This window comes from Lucilia cuprina, chromosome 3 (assembly GCF_022045245.1).
Source record: "Lucilia cuprina isolate Lc7/37 chromosome 3, ASM2204524v1, whole genome shotgun sequence".
In the NCBI taxonomy this organism is placed as follows: Eukaryota; Metazoa; Arthropoda; class Insecta; order Diptera; family Calliphoridae; genus Lucilia; species Lucilia cuprina.
This window is the reverse complement of record NC_060951.1, coordinates 53,282,357-53,303,699: the sequence shown is the minus strand read 5'-3', so window position 1 is coordinate 53,303,699 and position 21,343 is coordinate 53,282,357. Positions and strand designations below refer to the sequence as shown.

Here is a 21,343-nt window from a genome sequence, read left to right as displayed (position 1 = left end):
GTGATCACAGATTTTCACTATTTTGTCGATTTGAGGTTTATTTAAGGAACTATAGCCGATTTTCCATTTTTGGTGTGAAATAAAAGTGATCAGAGATTTTTATTGTTTTGTCGATTTAAGGCTTATTTAAGGAACTATAATCGATTTTAGTTTTTCCATATAAATTGCCATTTTTGGTGTGAAATAAAAGTGATCACAGATTTTCACTATTTTGTCGATTTAAGGCTTATTTAAGGAATTACAGCCGATTTTAGTTTTTCCATATAAATTTCGATTTTTGGTGAGAAATAAAAGTGATCACATATTATCACTATTTTGTCGATTTGAGGCTTATTTAAGGAACTATAGCCGATTTTAGTTTTTCCATATAAATTTCCATTTTTGGTGTGAAATAAAAGTGATCACATATTTTCACTATTTTGTCGATTTGAGGCTTATTTAAGGAACTATAGCCGATTTTAGTTTTTCCATATAAATTCCATTTTTGGTGTGAAATAAAAGTGATCACAGATTTTCACTATTTTGTCGATTTGAGGTTTATTTAAGGAACTATAGCCGATTTTCCATTTTTGGTGTGAAATAAAAGTGATCAGAGATTTTTATTGTTTTGTCGATTTAAGGCTTATTTAAGGAACTATAATCGATTTTAGTTTTTCCATATAAATTGCCATTTTTGGTGTGAAATAAAAGTGATCACAGATTTTCACTATTTTGTCGATTAAAGGCTTATTTAAGGAATTACAGCCGATTTTAGTTTTTCCATATAAATTTCGATTTTTGGTGAGAAATAAAAGTGATCACATATTATCACTATTTTGTCGATTTGAGGGTTATTTAAGAAACTGTAGCCGATTTTAGTTTTTCCATATAAATTTCTATTTTTGGTGTGAAATAAAAGTAATCACAGATTTTCACTATTTTGTCGATTTAAGGCTTATTTAAGGAATTACAGCCGATTTTAGTTTTTCCATATAAATTTCGATTTTTGGTGAGAAATAAAAGTGATCACATATTTTCACTATTTTGTCGATTTGAGATTTATTTAAGGAACTATAGCCGATTTTAGTTTTTCCATATAAATTCCATTTTTGGTGTGAAATAAAAGTGATCACAGATTTTCACTATTTTGTCGATTTGAGGTTTATTTAAGGAACTATAGCCGATTTTCCATTTTTGGTGTGAAATAAAAGTGATCAGAGATTTTTATTGTTTTGTCGATTTAAGGCTTATTAAAGGAACTATAATCGATTTTAGTTTTTCGATTGTCGATTTAAGGCTTATTTAAGGAATTACAGCCGATTTTAGTTTTTCCATATAAATTTCGATTTTTGGTGAGAAATAAAAGTGATCACATATTATCACTATTTTGTCGATTTGAGGCTTATTTAAGGAATTATAGCCCATTTTAGTTTTTCCATATAAATTCCATTTTTGGTGTGAAATAAAAGTGATCACATATTTTCACTATTTTGTCGATTTGAGGCTTATTTAAGGAATTACAGCCGATTTTAGTTTTTCCATATAAATTTCCATTTTTGGTGAGAAATAAAAGTGATCACAGATTTTCACTATTTTGTCGATTTGAGGCTTATTTAGGGAACTAAAGCCGATTTTAGTTTTTCCATATAAATTTCCATTTTTGGTGAGAAATAAAAGTGATCACAGATTTTCATTCATTTGTCGATTTGAGGCTTATTTAAGGAATTACAGCCCATTTTAGTTTTTCCATATAAATTTAGATTTTTGGTGAGAAATAAAAGTGATCACATATTATCACTATTTTGTCGATTTGAGGCTTATTTAAGGAATTACAGCCGATTTTAGTTTTTCCATATAAATTTCCATTTTTGGAGAAAAATAAAAGTGATCACAGATTTTCACTGTTTTGTCGATTTGAGGCTTATTTAAGGAACTATAGCCGACTTTAGTTTTTCCATAATTTCCATTTTTTGTGTGAAATAAAAGTGATCACAGATTTTCACTATTTTGTCGATTTGAGGCTTATTTAGGGAACTAAAGCCGATTTTAGTATTTCCATATAAATTTCCATTTTTGGTGAGAAATAAAAGTGATCACAGATTTTCATTCATTTGTCGATTTGAGGCTTATTTAAGGAATTACAGCCCATTTTAGTTTTTCCATATAAATTTCGATTTTTGGTGAGAAATAAAAGTGATCACAGATTTTCATTCATTTGTCGATTTGAGGCTTATTTAAGGAACTAAAGCCGATTTTCCATTTTTGGTGTGAAATAAAAGTGATCAGAGATTTTTATTGTTTTGTCGATTTAAGGCTTATTAAAGGAACTATAATCGATTTTAGTTTTTCGATTGTCGATTTAAGGCTTATTTAAGGAATTACAGCCGATTTTAGTTTTTCCATATAAATTTCGATTTTTGGTGAGAAATAAAAGTGATCACATATTTTCACTATTTTGTCGATTTGAGGCTTATTTAAGGAATTACAGCCGATTTTAGTTTTTCCATATAAATTTCCATTTTTGGTGAAAAATAAAAGTGATCATAGATTTTCACTATTTTGTCGATTTGAGGCTTATTTAAGGAATTACAGCCGATTTTAGTTTTTCCATATAAATTTCCATTTTTTGTGTGAAATAAAAGTGATCACAGATTTTCACTGTTTTGTCGATTTGAGGCTTATTTAAGGAACTACAGCCGATTTTAGTTTTTCCATACAAATTTCTATTTTTGGTGAAAAATAAAAGTGATCACAGATTTTCATTCATTTGTCGATTTGAGGCTTATTTAAGGAACTAAAGCCGATCTTTTTAGATTCGGGTGTATTGGCGGCCGACTAATTTTTAAAATGTTAATAGGATCTGAGTCAAAAATAGTACGTATACATTTTAAAATTACATCCAGTCATACATTGCCTTAAGAGTGAAATTCTATTATTTCTGTTTAATTATCGCTGGCCATAATTATGACACGTTTTAAAACTGTAGTAAAAAAGGACAAACTTGTTAAAAATAATTTATATTTATAAAATAATTGAAACAATACGATAGAAGAAAGCTGTAAAATGTAATATGTAATGAATATTTGCAGATTTTATAATCATTATATTTTGATGGTGATTGTAAATGAAAAATAAACACATTTTTAGTAACAAAATACCCAGCAGTGAAACAAGGAGTCAGTGCTCTTGTTGTTTTGAATTTATATTTTGTAAATAATGTAAAAGGAAAAGGAATCATCTTTTTATGATGCTTAAGTACAGTATCCTGTAATAATTTATTGCAGCAGAAGTAATGATTTCATTATTTGATTTGATTGAATTGTCAAATTTCTACATTTTAGAAGAGCAAGTCTTAGGGAGAATTTTATAAATAGTATCAAAATAGCTAGCTTGGAACTGCAGGGAACCTACCTAATGATGAGAACGATAATTGTGCACACGTTAAATAAAATTTAATTAAAAGCATTTCAGGAAAATGAAAAAAAGTAAATAACACACACACACGTAAAGCAATGATGGTATGTTTGTAAAAAGAACAGAAAGAAAAATAATACAATAATAGTACTTGTCGTATGTTTAAAACAAACAATATCCTGCAGTATCTACAAAATGCATACATATGTATACACGCATATATAAAACACAGATACAAACGTAAAAAAAGATAATCCTGTACATTTGATGTTGGTGGTTTTCCTTATTGTTTAAATTTATTAAAAAAAGAAAATAAATATAATAAAACTGAAATGTTTTTCTTTTTCAAACAAAATATCAAAAGTATTGGACCCTGATGTATAAAATAACCACTAACAAATACACTCACACATGCGACTACAAATACATACATGCAAGAAATATTAAACAAAAATATAAAACACCTACAATGTATGTATATGTGTGTGTTTCTGTATTAAGTTAAGTGCCAGAGTATGACTATAACAATTTGTTTGTATATCTTCATGTGTTTCTGTTTCTATTTATGTGTGTATTTGATATTTTAAGCGGAAACAGGAAATGTTAGCACTTGTTTTCTGGCAACAAGAAAAATAAAACCAAACAACATTTTAAAACAATTTTCTTTGGCATAAGCATTTATAATAATTTTATTTTATAAAAATAAAACCAACTGATGCAGACATACCATAACGGAATATGTGTGTTTTTGTATTTTTTTTTGTTTCTTTATCTCATCAACTCACAAAATATCAGATTTATTTATATGCAGGAAAACTTCAAAAATATTATATCCGATGATAACAAACCAGCCACACACATACACATAACTATATTAACGACAACCAACAAATATCACACTTTTATAAATTTCACAATGGCTGTCTTAAAAGACAATAGAAAATTTAATGAGAAATCAGAAAAATACAAAACAATAACAAAAAATTCCCCAATTGCCCTCGTATGTATATATTTATTTTCAACTATCCATAATGCTGAGCATATGACTGTAAATATGTGTATCAACGTTGAAAAGTTAAATAAATGCTCATCTGGGCATAAATAAAATCATAAAAGTAACTCGACCATTTATAAAGCAATTACATTAAAAGAACCATTTTCCTACAATTCATACAAACCACAACAACAACACATCAACAATATTTTAAGTTTTTCAAACCAAAGACAAAAAAAATGAGAATGGGTAGTATGAATAAGTAAAAAAATCAGAAATAAACTTAAAATTAGTCAGGAGTATATAAACGTATACACACATATATGACCATATTCATACTACTTACCCAAAAAGATACTTAGTATAAAGTGTTGAGTTGTTGATAGGAATTGTATGTAAGTATATATATTTATATATGTATGTATATAGTATTTATGATACATATGTACGTGACTTTCATAAGAGTTGGGGTAGTTAATTATATTCTTTAAAAGCTTCATTCTTTCAACCACAATCAAGTAATTGAAAATGTTTGTGGAAATTGTTTGTTTATTGGATTTTGTTTATTTTTAAGCTTAGATATGGTAATAAAATGTTTTAACTTAGAAAAAAGGCCTTATTTAAAAACAATTTTTAAAGTAATCAAAGGTTTGCAAGATATTTTTTTACATACAAATTTAAAATTTAGGAAATGAACTAATTGTTTTTGAGTAAATTTACAGGAAATATTTTAAAAATAATATGTGTTGTGTATTTGTATATCTACATGTGTATATTAGGGTGGCCCCAAAATGGAAGTTTATTATAAGGTACCATTTTTTAATTGTTGCGAAGTTTATAATTAGTGAGTTGTCTTAAAAAATAAAAACGCGATTTTTTAGTTTTTTTATGGAAATTATTATATATCTGTCAAATATGTGAAAGGTCTTTGGGATATAAATTCAATGACATTTTAAAATGTTGTACATTTTCGGAAATTTTTTTGATTTTAAAACTTTAAAATATGAAATTATTTAATCCTAGCAAATTCTTTCGTTACCATGTAAGGGGTCAAAATGCTGAAATTTACTTAGACAATAGCATTTTAAGTAAATATTTTACCAATATATTGTAATAAGGAGACAAGTATTTATTCCAAACGCTTCAAGTAATTAGTAAAAGTTGTCATTGTATATCTCATGACATAAAAGTGATCAGCTTCTATAGCTTCACATGCAGAAAACTAATGAATTATAAGTGGCCTCCGGTAGGTTAGTGGTTAGTGTTCTAGTCTGGTAGACCGGAGGTGGTGGGTTCGATTCCCACCCGTGGCACTGGTTGAGGAGCGCACAACAGGCCCGATTGAGGCCTAGGTGTATTTCTTCGGATTTGATGTGTATACATCCTCCTTTAAAACTAAATAACTAACTAAGTAACTAATGAATTATAAAGTATTTATATAACGCATTATTAGTAAGACATTATTACTTTGCTTCTATGTAACCTTGACGATAAATATTAGTCATTGAAATGTATGTTCATGGGAAAGTTAATAACTAGGTTTTGCTAGGATGTATTGAATTTTCGTTAATACATTATACACCTTATATTACATCACTGAAAAGCTCTAACGACACTTATATTTCATTTATTTTCTTTGGAAGATATATAAAAACAAATTATCTGTGGTAATTTATACTTTATTCTTTATTAAAACCTGATTTTGACAAGACTATAAATGTATTAAAATGTGCACAAGGGCTAAACGAATGTAACTAAAAACCGCCATAACTTTCAAACTCATTGAGATCTCATTTTAAGGTTTTATACATGGCAATGATAATTATTTTTTATTTTATATAAAATAAGTAAGAGTGCTACATTATGCTGTGGCGCATCTTACATACCCTTCACCATAGTGTTAAGTTTTAAATTTAACCTTTAATTAAAAAAAAATCACATTATATTTAAAAATATTTTCTTATTTCTGTGACGAATATATAAATTCAAAACAACAAAAACAAATATTAAACGTTGTTGTTGTTTCCAATTGTTTACTGTTTCTTATTAACAAGCGTTGTTATTATTTTCATGCGTCTGCTACATTATATATGAACCGATGTTGAAAGTATGTCAGATAGAATTATTGAAGACTGAAATACCAAAGATATCTGAGGTCTCCAGAAAATTGATTTTAACTCAGACAGTCGGACAGACAGAAAGACGGACAGACAGAAAGACGGACAGACAGAGATGGCTTAATCGACTCCGCTATATATAAGAATCCAGGATACATATATACTTAAAAGAATTGGAAAATAATTCCGTTGGAAATTACAAACGGAATGACAAGCTCATATATACCATTCTCACGAATCTGAAAGGTGTAAAAAGTCAAATGTTTCCTTAATATAAAAATATCTAAAATAAGCAAGTGCGCACATAATAATAGCTCTTGACGACATATGTATGTACATATGTATAATTAAACAGCACATTCATACATTTGTTTGATTGTTGAACTAATTAAAAAGTCAACACACGCACTCTCACGCAATGAGTTATAATAAAAATTTCTATGAAAGTGAAAACATTTGGATTAATTGGAAATAAGTAGGAAAATAATATATATAAACAAATAAATATCCATGTACGTCAAGATTTAATATTAAACATATTTTCTCATTTTATGCCTAATAATTAAGTCTTAATATAAACAACAAATTATTTATTTCAACCGGATGCTGTTTTTAACGTTGTTTTTGTCTCAAAATAAACAGTAATATTTATAATTGTATATATGTATGTAATTATATACACTCAGAGAAAAAAACATACAAAACAATAATATAAAAGTCATTTTAAAATTACTATAAGAAATACTACTATATTACGATCATTACAAACATAACACTAGGTGTCAGAACTATGTAATTATGCACATGTTATAACAGATAAAATTTAGAATCATAAAAGTTATTGCAATGAACACACAGTTGTTTGTTGAAGAGGTTATTTCAATCATGTGGTTAATAGTTTATAATAGAGAAATATTGCTATTACGGAGACAATAATATTGTTAAATATTATTATATATATTATGTCTAATCATATTTTTTCTCTGCGTGTACTAACAGAGAACAACTTTGCGTGGTAAACTTAAAAAAATGGAAAGACAAAAAGCAACAAACAACTAAGTACCATTAAAATTGGCAATTAAAGTCAAAAAATCAGTTAAAAGCTTATTTAATACAATTAAGAAAAGCTTATTGTTGTCGTTATTTTTACTGTAATTTTAACTGTAACTCCTCTGTCTCTCAACACTTGTTGTTTGTCAAATGATTAAATATTTTTAATGTGGCAAAACGACGTAAATTTTGTAAATGTAAATATTTGTTTAAATAAAAGATTGTTTGCAATAGACATTATATATCTACATAAAATTTTAAAAGTAAAAACATTAAATTTTTATGAGTTTTTTTTTTGCAAACTTTGTAGAATTTTACGAGTATTGATTTATGTCTTAGAATAATGAATAAGAAATGAGTTAAAGAATTTCATTAAATGGTGAAAAAATTTAAGTTTTTCTATTTAATTCATGTTTTTTATGACTTAAGAGTTAAGGGTGGCGAATAGTAATGTTACGACTGTCTATCTAATTTGTTAGTCTGTCCGTCTATATGTCTATGTATGTATTTTTCTATTGTTTAAAAAATAGTCTGGCTGTTATTCTGTCTATCGATCATGTTCTTTCTGTTTCTCTATATGTTTGTTTGCGTACCTTACTGTTTACTTAACGATTCATTTGTCTATCTGCCTATAGATTTGCAAAAATGTTAAGTTTGTATCTCTGTCTACTTTTCAATCTACTGATTCACACTCATATATAGTCCTTACACTTCACTGAGTTGTCCATAAGTCCGTATATTTGTCAGTCTATCTATAGTGATTATTACCTTCAGTCCGTCTCTCTTTGCAGTATTTTTGCTTGTAACACAAGTTGCAAAAATCAAATACATTTTTTCTTTAAATTATATATGTTTTCTATTTATCTATTTTTCTGTCTGTGGGTCTATGATAAGCTTGTGTGCATGCTATTGGTCGTTTTAATTACTTTTTAGCAGACGTAAATTTCTCCACCAAAGTTTATAAAAATAATCCCATATCTACACTAACTCCCATTTGAGCCTTCTTGTAGAATTTTTATTTTGTCAACAGTAACTCAAATGTTCCAGAATTATGGTAAAATCAAATAAAATGATTTATTATCTAAAAATATAATCCACATTTTTAACATATATGTTCATTGGTATCATAACATATTCACAGGCATTATATGGTCGACCACGCGATGCTATACATTGATACTTGTTTTCTGTATATTTAAGTGAAACTAAATGAAATATTAATATTTAATAGCCATCGGAACGTATGAGTTATATTTTTACATACCAACGTATTAAATATAAAGTATACGTTTAGAAGAGGCAACCAAAAAAACATAATTGTCCAATTCACAAACGATGTCGTATCGTTGTATGTCATAAAGTGTTTCAAATAAAATTTTTTAAACAAAAACAAATCAATAAAAAAATTACGACATACTACGATACAACTGTACAACACCGATTGTGAATTGGACAAATATTTCAGCAAAAACTTTAATTTTGTATTTGAAAATCATTATTATTCTCATTCTATGTAATACAGACCATAAGTAATAGTCATTGAGAAGTAAGTTGTTAATAAGTATAAGTCATAGCTGGTATTTTGTAAAAAAAATGTCATATAAATCAATGTCCATTTTTCTTAATTAGCAAAATAGAAATTATTTATATAAAGCATAACAATCAAACTGACCTAGTTAAGCTTCTAAGGAATAAGTTTGACATTTTTCATTTACCTACTACTGTTTGGTATCATTTTACCTTTTTATATCAAAAGTAATCCTCTTTTTGTTATCAATTTTATATTTTCTCCAAATTATTTTAATTTTATCTTTTTTCTTCTTTTTTTGCATAATAAAAACTAAGAAATATTTCCTTTTATAATTAAATTTAATAAAAATATTTCCGAAAAAATGTGGTTTGTTTCTTTTTTTGGCATATTTTATTATCATTGTCATATTTATAATATTTCCTGTGTCAAATTACAAAAGTCACTTCTATTTGTTTTAATATGTGCTTTTATTTCAATATAAATTATTATAAGAATTTGTGGCAAACGGCTCATAAAAGAGAAAGAGAGAAAAATATTTTAGAATACGGAATAAATTCATACAAACATATTTCGTTTCTAAGGAGCTCAGTTTGAGTTTTTGGCAATTTTTTTCATTTAAAGGCCATTTATGTGTATTAGGTTTCTCTTTGTTTATGTTTTAGTTAAATGGATCCTTAAGCAAAGAGTATTTGCCAAATAGCATTTTTTTGCTAAATATTAAGGCCAAATAAGGAGAATAAATTGTACTTATTAAACACAGTAGTATCCTTTATATTGCTTAACCGCTGTTTTATTAAATTGTTTTTTTTTACTACGGTTATGTTAAATTAGAAGAATAATTAATCCCTTTTTTATGCTGAGATTAATGTCAGTATTTTTAGTACTTTAACTTATTATTCATTTAATATTAATAATATTCAATTATTAAGCTTTTGTAATTAAAATTTAAATAAGGAAAATAAATGCCGGCTTTGCGCTATCTAATTTTTGCTGCAGATAACTTTTAACTGGATCTGTTTGTTGTCTCTATTTAAAGGTTTGTTTGAAATCTTAATTTAAATTTGCGTTATTTATACAAATTTTATTAACAAATAAATTTAAAATATAAAAGAAAAATACTATATTTCACTAAAACATGTTAACTGTATAAATGATGTATTGGTTTGGCGAGCATTGTAAATTTGTGCTTTAAATTAAACCCAACATCTGTTTGTACTATTTGTTAAATTTTGCTTAATACACAAAAAAATGACCTTTAACTTTTGCTTAGAGAATACATAAAAATTAAAGTTATTTATATTAAAATATTTTGTTTAATTTCAAAAACCAATTCCTTCAGGAAGGTAACATAATGGCCTCTAATCTACAGAATGGTTTTATGAATAATGCACAGTGGATTAATTACATAAACAATAATACTAAATTTTGAAGTGTTTTTCACATCAACTTTACATTTTAGCAAAGAGAATTTATAAACTGTCCTGATACTAATCCTTTGGTATAGGAGTTGCGATTTTAAATCCTTTTAAAGAATCTGATTGCTTCACTACATTGGCCTTGTGTAGACATTAATTTTCCATTTCGTGAATGAAATTAGAATATAAAATTTATAAATTCATTATTTATTCCCCAATCAACATCATCACTATGTTCTCTGTAATTTTTTATAACATTTTCATTTATGTTTACTGTGAGTCCATCCTTTAATTTCTAATATATATGTATATACAGCAGCAACAACTGTTGCTGCTACTTTAATACCAATTAACACTTCTTTATCTATGGCATCATTATCATTAAATCTAATTTTATTTCCGTTCATGTTCAACATTTCCAACACTAACAAAATTTATTCAGTTTTTTTTTCATTTTAACGATGTGTTTTTGTAAAAGTCGCAGCTGTTGCTGTGTTAGCCATTTCAAATAGATATTTATAAATATGACGAGGGTAGTCCGTAAAGTTGTCAAAAGTACAGTGTTGTTTTAATAGCATGGTCATCTACACAAGATTATCTCTCTAAGGAGTAAAATCATGATGACAATAATATTCTTTTGTTTTGGAAATTTTTGTCTAAGAAATATTAATGACATAGAAAGTGAATTGGAAAAATGCGAAGTCTTTTTCGTTAAAAATAAATGTTGATGTTATGAAGAGCTTGTCATAATGTTTGTGAGGATATTATTTTAACAATTTGTTCTGTTTTTAAATTTTAATAGAATGATTGAAAATTTGGATTTCGAGGATATATGGAGTCTTCAGAATATTAATTGCAGCAGACAAGCAGACAAAAATACATGGATTAATAGATTCCGCTATATATAGATCCCATCTTGGTGTATTGCAATACGGGGGTAAAGAGGTGCTACCAGTACCTCTAGTCTGGCAGTACTATAAACTGGTGATGTTACTTCACCACTTGGCTAGTTCTTGGTATGTTTTGACATAGGGTCTAACCAGAGAGCCACATAATTTAGTGCTATGGGTGGCCAGTTATCCGCAGGACTATGTACTGACTGTTCAGTTAATTGAGGCTCCTTTGGGATGCTCATAATTCAAGTTTACAGAGAGAGTGAGCTGCGGCTAAAATACGGGGAAATCTATATTCGAGATAAATTCAGTGTTGTTGCTGAATGGCAACAGATACCCCACAGAGTAGTGAAATAAGTTAGTGTTAAATGTATATGATACAAGATGAATGTTGGGGTGCACGGAACTCATTCGTCCGTATACCTAGAAAAAGTCGGTCGTGAGTTGTTCATATATAAGTGATGTCATTTAATTTTCCTTCCTTGTATGTTTAAAGAAAAGTCTCTTCATAGCAGATTTACCATCTGTGTTCTCTGTGAGTCTACCGGGTAAGTCTTTAGTTGCAGTTTCTGGCTCAACAGAGACCATCCCGTCTGCGTGGTTGTTAACGTACGTAATGCTTTTGGGGCGGTGATGAGTTTTCACAAAAGCTTACCAAGTACATGTTTGAGAAAGACTACCGCGAAAAAGGTCATTCGTGGCAGGTGTTTGCGTTAAGCACTACGGTATTAATACGTTTCTGACAAATTTGAAGGGTATAAAAAAGACTTTTTCTAAAAGACGGGATATATATTGGTAGATGTTTCTACAACTACATTAAAGATATTTATGCAGAATACCATCATAACAGTTTTTAAACTCAGGTAGTACAAATATATTAGTAATAGCTATTTTTATTAAAAAGGTATTTTTATTATTGTTTAGTGTAATAAATCTTAGACGAAAAAAAACATAATTTTCTATATAGTCTCTTTTATAGACATAAAAACAGATATTTATCAAAATGTTTTATAATTAATACAATTTCGACGACCATGTCGTATATTTGTGACAGTGTTAAAGTTTATTATGTACTAGTTCATTCGTTTTGTTGAAAAAAAATACATTTTGTTGTGTTTTATGTAAATTAGATTTAAAATGTCACAAATGTATCACATAAGCTTAATTTATATACATATTTACTTACAAATGTATTTATATGAATTATAATCTATATAAACAATTAATAAGTTCAAACCATTTACTTATTTTTTAGACATTACTAATTTAATTGAGGCTTAAAAATCAATTATTTTTAATTTATTTTAATACTTTTGCTTTGTAAAAACAGTTAATTAAATGTTAATTTTATTATGCAGCAAAACGTTTTATATGCATATATAGATTTTACAATTATTTACAATTTTTTCTAGTACCGTTTATATAATGTATAATATTTGTTATTAAATTTATTAAAATCTAATTGAATTTTTCTTATAATCATCTACATTGTATACAAATATAATGACATTTAAATTAAACAATTAATTATGTATTTTGCAATATTCATCGTAAAATCTCTTTAATCCTACAACAATTATCTATATTAATTAATTATGTTTACCGACATTCAACACCTCCAACTGCATAAAATAACATCATTCATTTTATACCTTTGGGTAACACTATCTGCTATCACCTTTCTATTTTACCATTTTAGTTTGCCATTGCCAATATTCTATCCGGCTTGTACAAGGAAATGTAGCAAAATAAATTTTCAACAGAATTCTTGTCTGGTCGTTTTAATGCGAAATCTTTTTGTGTACAAAATTCAGTGAGTGATGGTATTTAAAAGCTAAACAAAAACTAAAGCTTTTAATTTCAATTAAAATGAGATTTGTTTGCTATTTAGGTTCTTATTCATAAACATTTATTAATGGTTTGTAAAACAAATTTTCCTACAAAATTCGTGTTATAAAGTTTTGATGAATGTTTATGAATAACGGCCTTAATATCATTACTATTGAGTTATAAGTATGAAGTGTTTTTTTTAACTTTAGTCTAGTAACATCTTTTTAATAATGTGTTACATAAATACTTTCTAATTCATGGATAAACATGAGCATATAGAAAGAAGCTGTTTACGTTTACTACACAAGATTTACATTTACTCATTTCTTTATAGAGATGCATTTATTAAGTTTTTTTTATATTCTATAAAAACAAAATTTATTTAAAATTTTCTATAAAAAGAAAATTTATTTAAAATATTCCATAATAAGCAAATTTATTGAAATTGTTTCATAAAAGAGTAAAATTTATTTCAGCATGGAAAACCTATATTTATCACACCCATAATAATACCAGATTTTTGTGATTCCTGCACTAGAGTTCTGTCCACTTTATTCGTCGACCATTTCATTCATAACTATTATAAGTATAAAACCAAAAATTCATTTCTAAAACGTTAAAAAAAATACTCATAAAACTGTCTGCCAGTGTGACGCATGTGAAATATTATTCATTTTACTCACTATTCATCATACGCACTTGACATCTTTGACACTTTTATGGTTAAGTTATGGTTTGGCAAAAAAAAAAAAAAAAAGAAATCTCTAATGTTGGAGCATTCTTGCTAGTTTTTACGATTAATAAGTGGATTTTAATTAAAATAATGTTTGCTTTAAAAGTGTAAAGTACTTTTGGTAAATGAAATTTATTAAAATAAATGTGAAATGATAAATGTGTTTACTTTCTTTGTATAAGTATGGGTTCATTTATTATAAGATTTCATTTAAACGATGATATTATTTGAAAATGTAGCAAAAGTTAAGAAAAATATAGATTTTTAATATAAGAATTTGTTTTTATCTTTGTTTTTATTTTTATGTCACTGACATCAAAAATATTTTCCTGGAATCATCATTTGACTTCTTTCATGTATGAATTTGGTTTTTATTTCTTTTTATATGTGCAAAATTTACTATTAAAACTACAAATATAATACTTTTAAAACAAAAAGTAGAAAAAATGACTTTTGACTTGAAACATGTTTTTAACTTGAGGGGTTAAATATGAATGTTTTGCGCTCTTGTCAAATACTATAGAAACTTATGGTTTTATTTTTTAGTAGAAAAATATTGACACTTTTTGATTTCCAGGAAATATTGGAAAAATACTTAATATTTGTTTTGTTATTTGCTGTCAAGGTATAAATTGAGTGATAATTTCTGGGAAATATTTTTAAAGATTTTAAAAAATTATGAAAATTAAGAAGGTATCTAAAGGCAAAATATCAAATACTTCATAAAACTCTGAATAAACTAAACTTAATAGCATAAGTTTCAAATATATTAGATTTCTAAAAATCGTATAATATATTTGAAACCTCCTTTATATGTTTATCTGTACCGGTATACTTTTCTATAAACATGTGTATTAATTTATACAATTTATATCGATCCTAGCAATTTCTTGTTTATTTCATTATTTTTTGTTTTAAATCTTTTAATATCCAACACGTGTTTATGCTTTTGATATTTTAAATTCATTTTAATTTATATTGCAGTTTGTTTTTCTCTATTTTCTCTGTTTCTTACTATTTATTTTAAATTAATATTTGCTGTGCTACCACAATTTGTTACGGTGTCCATGAGGATGTTGTTGGTGATGATGTGGTTATTTTTTATTAATAATATTTACATTTCAAAAGATTACAAAACTCAAATTGCATTTGGACTTGATGTGATAAGGGATCTTGTGGACAGCACATAGTATTAATTCAATAAAAAATTTAAAGAAATTGACTTAAGAAAAAAATTAAAATCATATGTACAATAAATTTAAGAAAAATTAAATATTTGAGACTCAATTTAAGTTATTGCTCTAAAGTTTATATAAAAATAATTTTCTTAATTAAATTTTTTTCTTTTTTCTCATTTTAGCTTTTATTTTCTAAAAAATAATAATAATTGTATATAAAATGTTTGCCACTTTCTTGGTGTAAATTCAAGTAAGTCAATTGAAAATATTTAAAGAAAATTTATCTTTATTTTTATTCAAAATTACTTCAATAAAGATATTCATTCAAAATTTTGCTAAAATTCTTATGTATATAAAGGTATTAAAAATAAATAGATAAAAATGTATATATTTTTGTTTAATTTAAAGTTATTACATTTTTTTAATTTTATAAATATTTCATTTATATGTATGAAAAATGTTTTAAAAAAATTTTGTTTTTTAAGGAATTTAATACTTCAGTGATTTTTTTATGATTTAATTGAAATATTTAAAGTTCTGAGGAATAGTTATTATTAAAGTATATATATTTTTTAATAGCAAACATATACGTGCAGTGAATTTATTTTATTAAGAGAAATTTCATTGAAAATATTTAATGAAGGACGTAGTTCCCCAAAATACCTACTCAATTACGCTATCGGACATGTTATGGTCTTTTTTATTTTACACTGTTCACAAACTCAGTTTTTTGGATAGTTCATTAAATGTTTTCAATTATTGTTCTTGAGAATCTAATTTCATTCTTTAATTTCAAAGTTCTCTCCGCATGTTTTACAATTGTCAGAATCCAAGAATCCAAATTCATTCTGAGGATACTATTCGTTCTACTTACGTTGGATTTTAGAGATCCTAACCACTATTCTATTATTTCCATTTGTGAATCTCTAACACATATTTTATATTCGATCCTCGTTGCATCAAAGTTTCGAATTCGTCAGGTTAACTTTCTCAAGTTTTTTTCCTTCATTTATTTATTTTAAAAATTTATCTTAAATTTTCTGCAAATTTTTTTCTAAAAAATAAAATATATCTATGAAAATTATAGAAAATTGTTTATAAAATGAGAAATTTATCGAAAATTTTCTAATAAATAAGAATTATTTTCTATTGAAGGAAAACTTCTAGTATTTTCTTTAAAATAATATTATTTTGAAAATTGTTTATAAAAAAAATAATTGAAAAGTTTATTTAAGAATAATATTGAAAATATTTCTACTAACAGTTTTCTTTAGGACTTAGAATACCAGCAAAAACTTACAAATAAGAAGTTAAGAACTTGTTTTGTTTAAAAAATAAAAACAAAAAGTTTCACACAGAACACGAACCTAAGTTTATCATTCGTTAGTACATCTTACGCATCGCTTAGTTGATTTAATTGCGTTCAATGATACGATTTTTTCACACGGAAGTCATTTTTGTTGTGTGTAAGTATTTGTAAGAAAACTTATTGCTAACTCGCGATTCAATAAAAGTGCAAATAAAACGGCAAACCTCAAAACAAAGTACTTACGTATCTAATTATATGTAAGTCATTATTAATTTACTTAAAAATAATGCAGAAGTTAAGCAATATTTAAAGAAAAGTAAGTAGTTATTGTATTCTAAAGAAATATTCCTTAAAATAAAATTTTCAGAAAATGGTTATAAAATAATGAGTTAAAATTAATAAATTGTAAAAAGTGGTTATTTTACCTTTTTCTTGCAATGGGATTTAGGGTCAATCTAATATTACACTATTTTCATGTTTCTTTTTTTATAAATTAAATTAAAATTGACTTTTATTTGGGTAATCTTGGTTGACAATTTAAATGACATGATATAAGGCATGATTTTATTCTTTAAATAAATTAAAAGGAAATAAAGCTTTATAAAAAATTTAATAAGCAATGTCTTTGAAAATACATGAAATTTGCTAAAAGTGAGAACTTAAAAGAAATACATGACCTAGATCACATAAAAAATATATAAAAATAAAATGTATGTATATTTATTTAATTACAAGAAATCTTAAATGAAAAATATATTTTTATTGTGATAAATTGTATGTTTTTTCATACATATTAATTTATATGATTTTTATATGCTCTTATATTATTTATTGATATGAATTTAATTCAATATTTTTAGTGGTTGAAAAGTTTATATGACTTATTTTGGTTTGTATTGAAAAATTGTTCTATTTAATGTGGAAAGAGTAAATTCAATTGAAATTTAGATATACATTCAGATATACATACATAGTTGAGTATTTTACTGTTATGTTTATTATAGAATACCAAAAACTTTTATATACATATTCATAATTAAATTTGATATAAACCATTATTTAGTTTTTGTAATCTTTCTCTCTCTGGTTATGTTTGGTTATTATTATAATACGGCTTAAACGAGGCGACAAAAATATCTTTGAAAACAATTAAGAATACATTCATTTAAGCACAAATAACAACAAATAAATCATACATTTTATTTGCAACATTTGTATTTTACGTGGAATATATATTCTGTGAAAATTTACACCTGTATATAACACTTAAATACATGCATATTATATACATATATGGTCACATAATCTAACTAATATACGTTTTGCTTGAGTTTTAAAGAAGCTAACTAACATACAACTGTATGTATACATACATATATGTCAACGCAGTAAATAAACCCTAAAATTTAATGAACAAAGTATTGACACTTACATGACCGTGTATCTGACTATTGTTTCTAGCAATAAAGCTACACGTGAATAAACATAAAAGGGGAAAATGGGGAAAAAATCACGTAATATTACGTGCTTAAGCTTATTTCTCATTTTTTCTTCTATTTTTCGCTGTTTGTATGGATTTACTACTTATAAAAATGGTTGAATGTATGTGAAAGTGTATCTGTTGGGGTTTAATCCAGTTACAGGTGTAGTTGTTACAGTTACTTGTTGTTGTAGTGATTTCCCCCTGTTATTTATTTGTTCCTATACTCATAATAAGTTTTTAACGGAAACGGATGTTGTCATTGTCAGAGGCTTCAACGTATTGCTCATGTTTCATTCCTTTTATAAAAACGTTGCTGGTATCTGCTCTCCTCGAGGTTAAGGGTCATGACTTTCTATACTTTGTATATCCGTTTTTTACAGAACATTTTATGTTGCTTGTAACTAAAAAACCACAAATAAATATTTTGTTGGATATTAGTTTTTGGGGTATTTGAATAAAAGAATATTGAGTTAAATTAAATATATATGTCTGGTATATAATATGTTTATATAAACCGCTAGTTATAATAGGGTCCCAGTAAAGTAGTAATATCCCAATTCATAGCAGAGTTTGAAAGACTAGACTATATTCTAGTCTACATTCTAGTGTAAAGAGTAGTCTATAGTCTTCTCTATAATCTGGCCTCTAGTCTATAATATAGTCTAATCTATAGTCTAGTCTATAGTCTAGTCTATAGTCTAGTCTATAGTCTAGTCTATAGTCTAGTCTATAGTCTAGTCTATAGTCTAGTCTATAGTCTAGTCTATAGTCTAGTCTATAGTCTAGTCTATAGTCTAGTCTATAGTCTAGTCTATAGTCTAGTCTATTGTCTAGTCTATAGTCTAGTCTATAGTCTAGTCTATAGTCTAGTCTATAGTCTAGTCCATAGTCTAGTCTAAAATCTAGTCTATAGTCTAGTCTATAGTCTAGTCTATAGTCTAGTCTATAATCTAGTCTATAGTCTAGTTCATAGTCTAGTTCATAGTCTAGTTCATAGTCTAGTCTATAGTCTAGTCTATAGTGTAGTCTTTAGTCTAGTCTATAGTGTAGTCTTTAGTCTAGTCTATAGTCTAGTCTATTTTCTAGTCTACAGACTAGTCTATTGTCTAGTATATAGTCTAATCTATAGTCTAGTCTATAGTCTATTGTGCAGTCTTCAATCTAGTTTATAGCGCAGTCTATAGTTTAGTCTTTCTATACTTTTTTGTCCTTTGATCCAGTTCATCAAATTTTGACTCCAGAATTTTATATTTAATATTTGAGAATTAATTAAGCTTCATTTTTGTCCATACATACGTGCCATTCTAGATATGTGCTTATGTATGTATGACAATATGTTTAATATTCTTTAATGTAGTCATGTAATCTTATTTTAATATTGACCATTTAAATAAAGATTTATCTTAATTTTTCGTAAATAAATAAAAATTTTTTGTTTAAATTTAACTAAATATTTTAATTAAAAGTGGTAAACTCACATTCGTATGTTAAACATCTCAACAAGATAAAATCAGTTATATAAAAGTATAAAATGTATCCAAAATTGTTTGTATAAGAGATATATATTGACGATTTTTACAAAATATTTTTTCTAAAAAAAAGAAGATTTTTTCTGTAGAAATAAATTGTATAGAAAATTGGCAGTAAAAAACTTATCACACATATTCCATGAAAAAATGATTCTGTAATTCTTCGCAAAATTTTTATAAAATGAAGCTTATTGTGTGAATTCTTTTAAGTTAAATTGAAAATGTTTAAAATTTATTATCTAAAACAACGTCAAAAGTTCTTAGTGCGTTTCACGCATTGGAAATAAATAAAACAACATTTAAGGATGAACTTAGTCTCTAAGAATTTTTGTTAAAAATGTTTCATATGTAAATGTTTTCGAATTTTTTTTTCAATATAAATTTTACTGAAATGTTTTATTATTGTTATTTGGTTAGATTCTGCTACAGGCTGTGTGTAGTTTTTTTATTCAATTTTATTTGTTTAACACCAATTGTTCAAAAAGAATTTGACAGCTACTTTGGCGTGCTTGAATGAATGGTTTGTTCTCTTTTTTTCTGTTTGTTGAATGAAAAATAACAACAAATGTACATTTGTATGTATTTGCGAATTATTTTCAAGTTAACTGTGAATTTTTAAATATTTACACTTGTACATATATATAAATATCTATGGGTTTATAAATTTTATTTTATTTTAGCCTTGTCGTTCCATAAGTAAATTTAAGATGCTTATAAAATTCTCGAAATTTCTAGGATCAAATCTATGAACCTTAATATTAGACAAGCTACATAGATATTTCTAATGATTACAACATTATGGAAAGGTTACTTTTGTAACGGCGAAGGGCATTTAAGATTCGACATAGTCAAGTTTATAATTTTTATATTTACGTAATAAATATACGTATGCATATGTATGTGTTACTTTAGAAGGCAAATAAAACTTGTATATAAAATTTTAGACATACAAAGAACACATGTGTGTTAACAACTTTGAAATGAATTTACTTTTCTTTTTCTATGTTGATGAAAGTATTTATCACAAAAATCAATTTTTATTTAAATTTTCGAGTTAAAGTTAAGATGTTGTTATAAATGAATTTCAAAAGAATTATAAGATTATAATGATTTTAAAGCAAATTGAACTATGAATAGAAATTTAATTGAATAAAAAAAAAACATTTTTTATGGTTTAATCAATGATTTCCAATTCATTAAATTTTAGTGAGATTTGATAATTGATAAAATATAATAAATTTCTAGATATCCTAAAATAATTCGCTAAAATGCAAATAATTGTGACAAATTTTGAATAAAAAATGTTTTTATCTTTGAAATGATCAATAAAGAATTATTGTTAAAAATGGGTTTTTATTTTACATGAGCATCAAGTATTAAAAACGCAGTTTTATAAACAATCTAAATAATTTTTCCTCTAAAATATTAAATAAGTGTGATTGATAAATTGATATATTGTAGGTATTTTTTTCAAATATTAAGAACTGAACTAGAACTGAACTAGAACTGAACTAGAACTGAACTAGAATTGAACTAGAACTGAACTAGAACTGAACTAGAACTAGAACTGAACTAGAACTGAACTAGAACTGAACTAGAACTGAACTAGAACTGAACTAGAACTGAACTAGAACTGAACTAGAACTGAACTAGAACTGAACTAGAACTGAACTAGAACTGAACTAGAACTGAACTAGAACTGAACTAGAACTGAACTAGAACTGAACTAGAACTGAACTAGAACTGAACTAGAACTGAACTAGAACTGAACTAGAACTGAACTAGAACTGAACTAGAACTGAACTAGAACTGAACTAGAACTGAACTAGAACTAAACTAGAACTGAACTAAAAATATTTTATTATTATTTATTCTTTTATTTAATCTT

At 26.1% G+C, this 21,343-nt stretch overlaps 1 protein-coding gene across 3 annotated transcripts in view; it reads left to right on the top strand.

Moving 5' to 3' along the window:
- Positions 1-21,343, top strand: part of LOC111675626 — a 99,859-nt gene that overhangs the window by 33,318 nt on the left and 45,198 nt on the right. Inside the window, exon 1 of one of the 3 annotated variants that reach the window (XM_046947265.1) lies at positions 15,330-15,384. The exons of the other annotated variants lie outside the window; for them this stretch is intronic. The gene's annotated coding sequence lies outside the window, so the exon portion shown is untranslated. Of the gene's footprint in view, positions 1-15,329; positions 15,385-21,343 lie in introns of those variants that run through there. 3 annotated transcript variants of the gene reach the window in all.